At 36.1% G+C, this 8,687-nt stretch overlaps 1 protein-coding gene across 1 annotated transcript in view; it reads right to left on the reverse strand.

Annotated features, from left to right (window-relative positions):
• Nucleotides 1–7,666, reverse strand: part of LOC113076195 (cadherin-13-like) — a gene marked incomplete at its 3' end in the record, with an annotated part of 145,090 nt that extends 137,424 nt beyond the window's left edge. The window contains exon 1 of the mRNA XM_026248858.1: nt 7,539–7,666. The remainder of the gene's footprint in view (nt 1–7,538) is intronic.
• Between the last annotated feature and the right edge of the window lie 1,021 nt (nt 7,667–8,687).

Raw genomic sequence — 8,687 nt, forward strand, 5'->3', positions numbered from 1 at the left:
ATTATTTGACCATGGTCATTTCACAGCCAGTAAAAAAAGGGCTACAGTAAAGCGTGGTTATGTGCCTTTGACATGCTCGAAACACTTATGCCTGTAAACTCAAAGATCTTGAGGGTACATCTCAATTACATTTATTTAAAACCAGTAAGCAATGCAGAAGGCTGAGTCTACTTAAGATGGAAAAATGATAAAGTCAAGCACAACACAATAGAGGAAGTCTGAGGTTCTTTCAGGAAGAGGTACTCCAGAGCTAATAATCAGTGCCAGGCCTAAACAGATACACTATTGTATGGAACCAGAACTGAGGAAGTATCTGGACACTATTGTGATGACGGCCAATCAATACCGCAACACAAAGACTGACTGCCATATGGGCGATAGTGAATCACATGTTGCGTGTTACACTGCCAGTCTGTATTTGGACTGAGGAATGAGGCTGCTGCAAGGTTTCTGGCCTTGCTTTGCATGATGTAATGATGAGCAAGAGAAATAGATGGAAGTAAGTGTTTGAATCACCAATGAGGAGTAAGAATCTGATGGAAAACCTCCCAGAATGAAGCAATGAACACATTTACATTATGAAGAAATTAAAACTACAGTAGCTATGAGCAATCTTATCCAGCCTAATCAGTAAACACAGAAAGGGGATTTGTTAAGTGTTAAGTTACTGAATGCGTCTGAAAATTCAAAATAGGTTTAAATTACATTATTATTTAGAAAAATACAATTTAGATTAAATTATTATTATTATTATTAAAATTCATATACATCTCAAACACAACTCATATCCTTTCTTGACTCTAAACTAATTTCCTATATGATTATGGGACAATTTTTCAAAGAGGTAAAGTTTTGCGAGGAGAACATCTAGATGAAGTGATTTATTGTGCAATGAGAAAAGGATAAATTGTCCAGTCTTCAGGCTGGGACTCAATACTAGCCGATATCACCTTCTACTTTGATATGTGATCTCTCTGATCTGCGTTGGGTGATATTCTAATTTCCCAGCGGCAGAGGAGTTTCGAGCCGAGCAGATTTTGTATTTTTGGTGCGACCTGCTGCGGGATAATAAGTGTGTGAAATTGGAGCTGGTGTTGAATTAACGGTGTGGGGCTCTGGGAGAAGAAAAGATCAATCTCATTGGCTTTCATAAAATTGCATTCCATTTTTCCTCCTTCATTATAGTGTGGAACGAGGAGAATGGCGATACCTATACAGTGAGTATCCAGAGAAATGAGAGCACTCCACTTTATTTGATTTTCGTTTTAGTAATATAAAAACGATATCCCATTCGAGAGAACGTCGCACTGACTCTTATTGGCAGGTGCTCCTGAAAATGACTTTACTCCTAATTTAGGTGCACAATTTGATAGGATGGAAAAAAGTAATCATATTTGATTTACATTTATCTCTGGACTAACATCTCGGTTTTCATGTTGTCATAATCCAATTTACAAAGGTAATTTAAACACATACACACACACCATTCAAATGTTTGCGATCAGTACGATTTTTAATGTCTGTTATGCTCATCATGGCTGCATTTATTTGATAAAAAAAAATCTAACTGAATAAAAAAAAAAAGTGAAATATTATTAACATTTCAAATAACTATTCTATTTTAATAATCCATGCTGATTTATTATCAGTTTTGGAAACAGTTGTGCTCTTTTTTTTTTCTTTTTTTTTTTTTTTTATCTGTTATTGATGAATAAAAAGTTAAATATAGCCACATTTACTCACAATGGAAATATTTTGTAACAATATAAGTACTTAACTACAAGTTTTTATTAACAACGAAACATCCTTGCAGAATAAAAGTACTAATTCCTTTAAAAAAAAAAAAAAAATAGTACTAACGCCAAACTTTTGAACAGTTATGCATATTGTTACAAAAGGCTTATTTTTTGAAGGAATGACACTGAATACTGTAATAATGGCTGATTAGATTTTTTTAACCGGTCTATTATTACTATTATTTTTCTCTTTGACGTTGTAGTCTATATATGAAGAGTTCAGATGCAAAAGCCTCTAAGTGCCATCTGAAATGTTAATCTAAAATTAGGATTTTTATCAAGCTCCTATGCTTAGGTTGGGTCATTTTACTTTAATTGCAATGTGCAGGTCCTTTTCCAGGCTATTAAAGTGCAATAACTGAACATAAATATAGGAGCCTGATAAAAATCCTAATTTTAGATGAACATTTCAGATGGCACTTAGAAGCTTTTGCATCTGAACTCTTCACATATATATATATATATATATATATATATATATATATATATATATATATATATATATATATATATATATATATATATATATATATATTAGGGGTGTAACGATACGCGTATTCGTATTGAACCGTTCGGTACGACGCTTTCGGTTCGGTACGCGGTACGCATTATGTATACCGAACGGTTCGTTGGAGTAATTAATTATATTTGAAAAAAAAAAAAAAAGAGAGAGAAAGAAATATACTGATATGCGTTCAACAAGGTAGCCCAATAACCCAAACAACGTAACAGGCAACGCCCCTGACACTCCCGAAGAAGAAAAAAACACCAACTTATATGTTTATGTTAGGCTACTCAGCAGGCGCTCGCTCACTCAGTACGCGCTGAAGGCTCGTTGCAAAATAGCCAATGCGTTTAACAGACTAGAAATGAGAAGATCCCCCAATAACCAACAGGTCTGGTGTTTGGGTGCACTTTGGATTCCCTTTAAGCTATAATGGTGATGGCAAGAGAGTGGTGGATAAAAAAACAACGGTATGTCGCATCTGCAACATGACAGGGTAGGCTACACCAGCGGGATTACAAAAAAAAAAAAAAAAAAAAAAACAGCGGGAATATCTGGGATATATGCGTCAGTACTATCTGGGAAAAGACGAAAAAAAGGAGAAACATGCACGCAGCAAACTATCCCTGCAACATTTAGACACTATTGCTTACAGGGAATCCAACCCAAACACCAGACCTGTTGGTTATTTTAGGATCTTATATTTCTGGTCTGTTAAATGCATTAGACATTTTGCAACGAGCCTTCAGCGCGTGCTGAGTGAGCGAGCGCCTTAGGGGCCGTTCACATATCGTGCCTAAAAACGCATGGAAAACGCTAAGCGCGTCTTTCTCCTCCTTTCCAAAGCGCTCGGGCAGAAGCGCTCATGAGGCGTCTGTCTTTGCTAAGCAACAATGACGTGCTCTCTCCATGAGACGCGGAAATTTCAGCGAAGGATAAATGCATTTGCAGCTCTAAAAATCGCTTGCAGTAGCTCTGCTACTGAATTTATTTCAAAATTGCAATCCATATACAACTATGATCAGCTGTTCCTTCATCTTGGCTGAGCTCTCAACGTTGTTACGGGAAAGGATGAAGCTGATTGGTTGGTTCTTGTCACATGACCCGCGGTGCGCTTGCGGCATTCTGAAAAGTTGAGATGTTTTTACATTTTGCTGTATCTAAAACGTATCGAACCGAACCGAACCGAACCGTGACATCAGTGTATCGTATCGAACCGAACCGTGAATTTTGTGAACCGTTACACCCCTAATATATATATATATCCCTCATATGCATTTAGACTTATATGCATGTTTGCTGCCTTTCTGAAAGTTCATTAATTTTGTTGACCTAGGACTCTCAGGTGGGTAGCGTTGACCACCTCGAGACTGCTTCCATCTGCATAATTACTGAAAAGGCATGGCCAAACAGGAGGAGAGGAGAGCAGAGTATTTACATAAATCTGCATATGTCACCTGCACAGCTGACTGCCTCTGACACCAGTGATGAGTCACCAGCCACACACCTGCAAACACTAACTCACACACACACACACGCACACACACAGCAAATGCATTCAGCATACAGACAGTAATGTGCTCATTAGAACCTCTTCACTGCTGTAAGATGCACTTAAAACCACACTTTTACATCAGTACATGAACGCTCGGGTTTCATTTTATGGTTATAATCAAGTGTACTGCCATACTGAATTTAGCTTAAGTTATTTTAACCATGTCCCCCTGTAACGGATTCCTTCATATACTTCTGTCTCATAATCCTTTAACACTAGAATCTGCTGTTTCAATATAATTTCTTACTGGGCTGTGAATATGATTAATCATTTGTATGTAAATATTCCCACACATGTTCTTATATTTGAAAAGGCACTAATATGAATAATTTAAGCTTTTAAAAATGTAAATATGCACAAATCTTTATTGAATCTTTAATATATTTCTAAATATATAATGTATAATAAAATATTAGTAACACTTCATTTTACACTGTCCTTGTTACACAAATATGTACTTAGTATCATCATAACAATTAATATGCATACTTAAATGCAAGTAACCCTAAGCCAAACCCAAATCCTAACCCTAACTATATGTAGTTAATCAATATTACTCAGTACTTAAATGTATAATTACACTGTAACAAGGACATCTTAAAATAAAATGTAACCCTTAACTCTAATCCTAACCATATTGTAAGTTTGTTGTTAATTAATATTAGTTATTCATTATTATTATTAATACTTATTAATTTCCCTTAATTACTAATATTATAATTTTTTTTAAATATTGAAGGTTTATTTATTTATTTATTTATTTGAGAAATTATTTTTAGAGAAAACACCTTTACTATTTTTTTGAGAATTCAGCACAGATGCATTTAACTGACCAAAAGTGATAGCAAAGACCTTTCTAAAGATTTATTTTTCAAATAAATGTTCTTTTAAATTTCAAAAAATATTAAGCAGCACAATAATTTTTTTAATGATTATGATTATTATTATTATTATTTTTAAGTTTCTTGAGCACCAATATTACTGCTGTTGATCTTAAGAGAAAACCCCCGCCCCACCCCGCCAAAAAACATAACAAAAAAATACACCTACCCAAACACCTGAACAGTAGTTTGTGTATAAACACACACACACACACACACACTTTACATAAAAATATCTATAAATATGAATGAGTTCGCCCTGGCCAGTTTTTCTTGTGTAGCAGCTGTACTACCTTCAAGAGCATAGAGCTTCCAGCAAATAAACTGTGTACTTCTCTGACTGAATGATCACGCTTTTCCAAACATGCATGGTAATGCCATTGCTTATGTTTTGGTTAACTAGGAGAGTTATTTGCACATGTGTGCGAACTTGTGCACATAAGTGAGTGTTTCTGGTGTGTTGTGCTGTGCTGTGCTGACAGGAGCATATTCAGGGTAATAGTAGTGCACAGTGGTTACAGGGTGACTCAGTAATGCGGAACTGAGCTCTGTCTCCATGGGCATGGATCGCTGGGTCCCTAGATGACAGAATGCCTCAGCGCCCTTCCCTATCGAATAGAATAGAATAAAAAGATTGAAACTCCAGGCAAGATTGGCCAACTTGCTGAATTGGTGATAAAATATATATTTTTCTATTGGGAAAAGTACTTCTCATTAAATGTTTGGCCTGATGACGGTGCTTTCACTCCGTTTCTTTGTCTGTCAGCGTAATGGTGTTGAGTGGTGTACTTTGTCAGTGCAATCATGTTCTGTAGCTTAAGTAAATTGAAAATCAAAAGGAACAATCTTTTGTAAGGACCGACGCCACTCTCACTGTTCTAATTACATGGATCAATGGCTCCTCCCAACCCGGCTCCAAATCGGTGACTATGTGCAAACTCAACATGTCATGTCCAGTCGCACACACAAACACAAGCTTTCACAAAAAAAAAAATATCGTCATGCAAACTGCAGCATCTGCACTACTTTCTTGGCAGACTATGGTGCCCATTCTTCCTCTTTTGGCTGTGCAACCTGTTGACATAACTGTCAATTTGGGAAGAAGAGACGGAAAATAATGGCACTTTGGCAGAGATGCTCGAATCCCACTGGGGCACGAAGTGGTGCCAGCTAGACATTACTGCCAATCCCAGAGGAGTTGAAGAAAAGCTTGAAGACATTACTGTGCGTCTCTCCGAGGAGACATGGTCCAGTGAATTGTGAAAATCAAGAGGAACAGTTGTTTTGATTTTTTTTGACCGAGGACTGACAATCATCGCACGACTCCATGAGATCCAACAGAGCCTGATTAGCCAAATAAATCATTCCCACTGTTCTGTTAAAATACAAATCTTTTAGGATTCCTTTCAGGTGACACTGGAATTTACAGCCTTAAATGCTCTTCAAAATTACATTGATAAATGTCAATTATTAGGTTTTAAACATGATATACTGTAAATAATGGCTATTACTTTTTAATGGCCCAATATTTAGTGGTGGACTTCTAAGCCACAAATGGTGTAACTATCAGTCTATACATCAATTGGTACAATGATCAATCATTAGAAAGAACGAACGATTGAGCAATAGATAAAACAAACAAACAATGCATGGATGGATAGATGGACAAGTGGTTTAGCTGTTTAAGTGTACATCCATTTCAAGCAGTTCAAAACATTCTGACTATTTTGTTGGACTGGTTATGAATTTCAAGCTTGGCTATACTCCTCCACTACTTTCTCTCATGACTTCCTGCCAGGTTTTCACAATCGGGGATCAGTGATGTTCCATCCAGCAGTGAAGCCACTGTCTGCTTGCTCTCACTGCAGCACTGACCTCTGCAGCATGATTGGTCCCCTGTCTGATTACTATTCACATGCAGTACAAGACCTCTGGACATCTCGGAGGTGAACACCACATAGTGGATTGAATTTATTTATTTATTTTTTCATTTATTTTATTCATTTGTCATGCTAGGCTTGAGGGGTGGGTGGGTTACAACTCCACCAGGCAACGCATTGTTCATAATTTTTCTCAAAAAGTGATTAATATGTTGTTGCTCTCAAAACATTCATGGTGCTGCCTCTTTCATTCAAGGCAGTGTACAAGTATCCTGTGGGGACGTACATGCTTAATGTGTAATTAGACTGTAATTTCATTAATCACTCCGATTCTCGGGGATCTCAGGAGAGTTTCATTGTGTGAATGTGGAGACCTGGGTGGAACGACTCCTTTATTAGCAGTTCTCACTTTCTGCTTTCCTTTCTCTGCTGTCATCGTTCCTGTCTTGCGACTGTTGGCCATTCTAAAGGTTTTTTTTTTTTTTATAATCTGTCCTCTGAAAAATATGATGCAGACAGAAAATGTCTGAATGGCGGCAGCGTCCACCAGAATCTTGACATGAATTTTTATGTAGAAAGTTCTAAGCAGCTGCAGCCGTTACAAGCAGCAGCCACTGGAAGAGACTGGAATCACAAAGGCTGTGTAAACATTCTCACAATCATACAGAATAATTTATGAGCACCAGATCATTTTGATGTTGTGTTTGGACACTTTTTTTTTTATAAATGGAAAAGTATTGTGCATGATGATGAGAATAATGAACAATCAACATTTACCCGTGGCCAATGAGAACTGTTCCAACATACACAGCCAGGTGTGTGAAAGAGAGAAAGTGGGAGGCAAGAGAAAGCCAAAAAAATAATAATTCCACTACCAAACCTGCACCTTCTCATTCACTGATAATGACATCATTGCCGTACCTTGCAGCAGAGGGACGTCTTTGAGGAACCCTCCACTGTACTCCACCTGGTACTTCTTCTCCTGAAATCCTGGTATACATTCAGCTTTCTCTTCCTCTTCCTGCGATCCAGTGCATACAACCTGAAACGGAATGATAGATTTCCATTCAATTACTGAATACAGTTGACAATTTTGACATGTCTTAGATCATAAAGAGTACTATTTTTACCAATACTTACATAATTGCATTTAGATTTGTATTAAAATTGAAACCCCAATTAAAACTGCAACCATAACTAAAAAAGTAATCAAGGCCAATTGTTAACACTTCTAAAATACATAAATAAATGTTTTATTTAATAAATGTTCATTTAATAAATTTAGTATTTGAAATCAAAGTCACCATTGCACAAATTATACACTGTATTAAGTTGATTCTGCACTGTATTTTATGAAATTTTCAATCAAAACTGTGAATAGCCTACATTTTAATTATTTGAAATTAGTTCAATTCTTTCTCCAAGGACTTACTGATGAGCCAAAAAGTCATGAACAGCCTTCAAAAAGAAAATAATAATTTTTAAAAAGATGTTTTAAAAGTTTGAATTGTCATACATGTTTTAAGCACTAGAATTATAATTGCTGCTGCCTTTAGAGCCATAATGAAATAACCACATGCTACATCATGTCATTTTAGATTTTACCCAACAACCTAAGATTAAGCTTCAAAAGCCATCAAATGTTCACACAGCAGAAGAAATATAGTTTACGAAACCTTTTATAGCTCAAACTGCTTTCCTTATGTGACATGATTACATTTTTTAAACTCTACTTAGCATTTGCAGAAAAAGTGTCATCATTCTAGACTCTATACGATTCAAAAAATGTAACTTTAATACAAAGCAGAATGTCTTTGCAATGTTTTGACCCCTTTGTAAACTGCCACAGTCTTATACAATCTCTCTCTAGCCACAACACAAATCAAATGTAACTAGAATTTCATGTTTTTTTTTTTTTCACAGTGCCAACATTCAGTGAACTTTTCTAACTTGAATTTATTCTCAGAACTGAACATATACAGTAGCCAAGGTTTTCTATGCAAAGGATTTATACAACCTAATTTTGCTTTGTATATTAAATCTTTTGAAAGAGCAAAAAACTCCGTTTTT

The sequence above is a fragment of the Carassius auratus genome, unplaced genomic scaffold (genome assembly GCF_003368295.1).
Source record: "Carassius auratus strain Wakin unplaced genomic scaffold, ASM336829v1 scaf_tig00019275, whole genome shotgun sequence".
Lineage (NCBI taxonomy): Eukaryota > Metazoa > Chordata > Actinopteri > Cypriniformes > Cyprinidae > Carassius > Carassius auratus.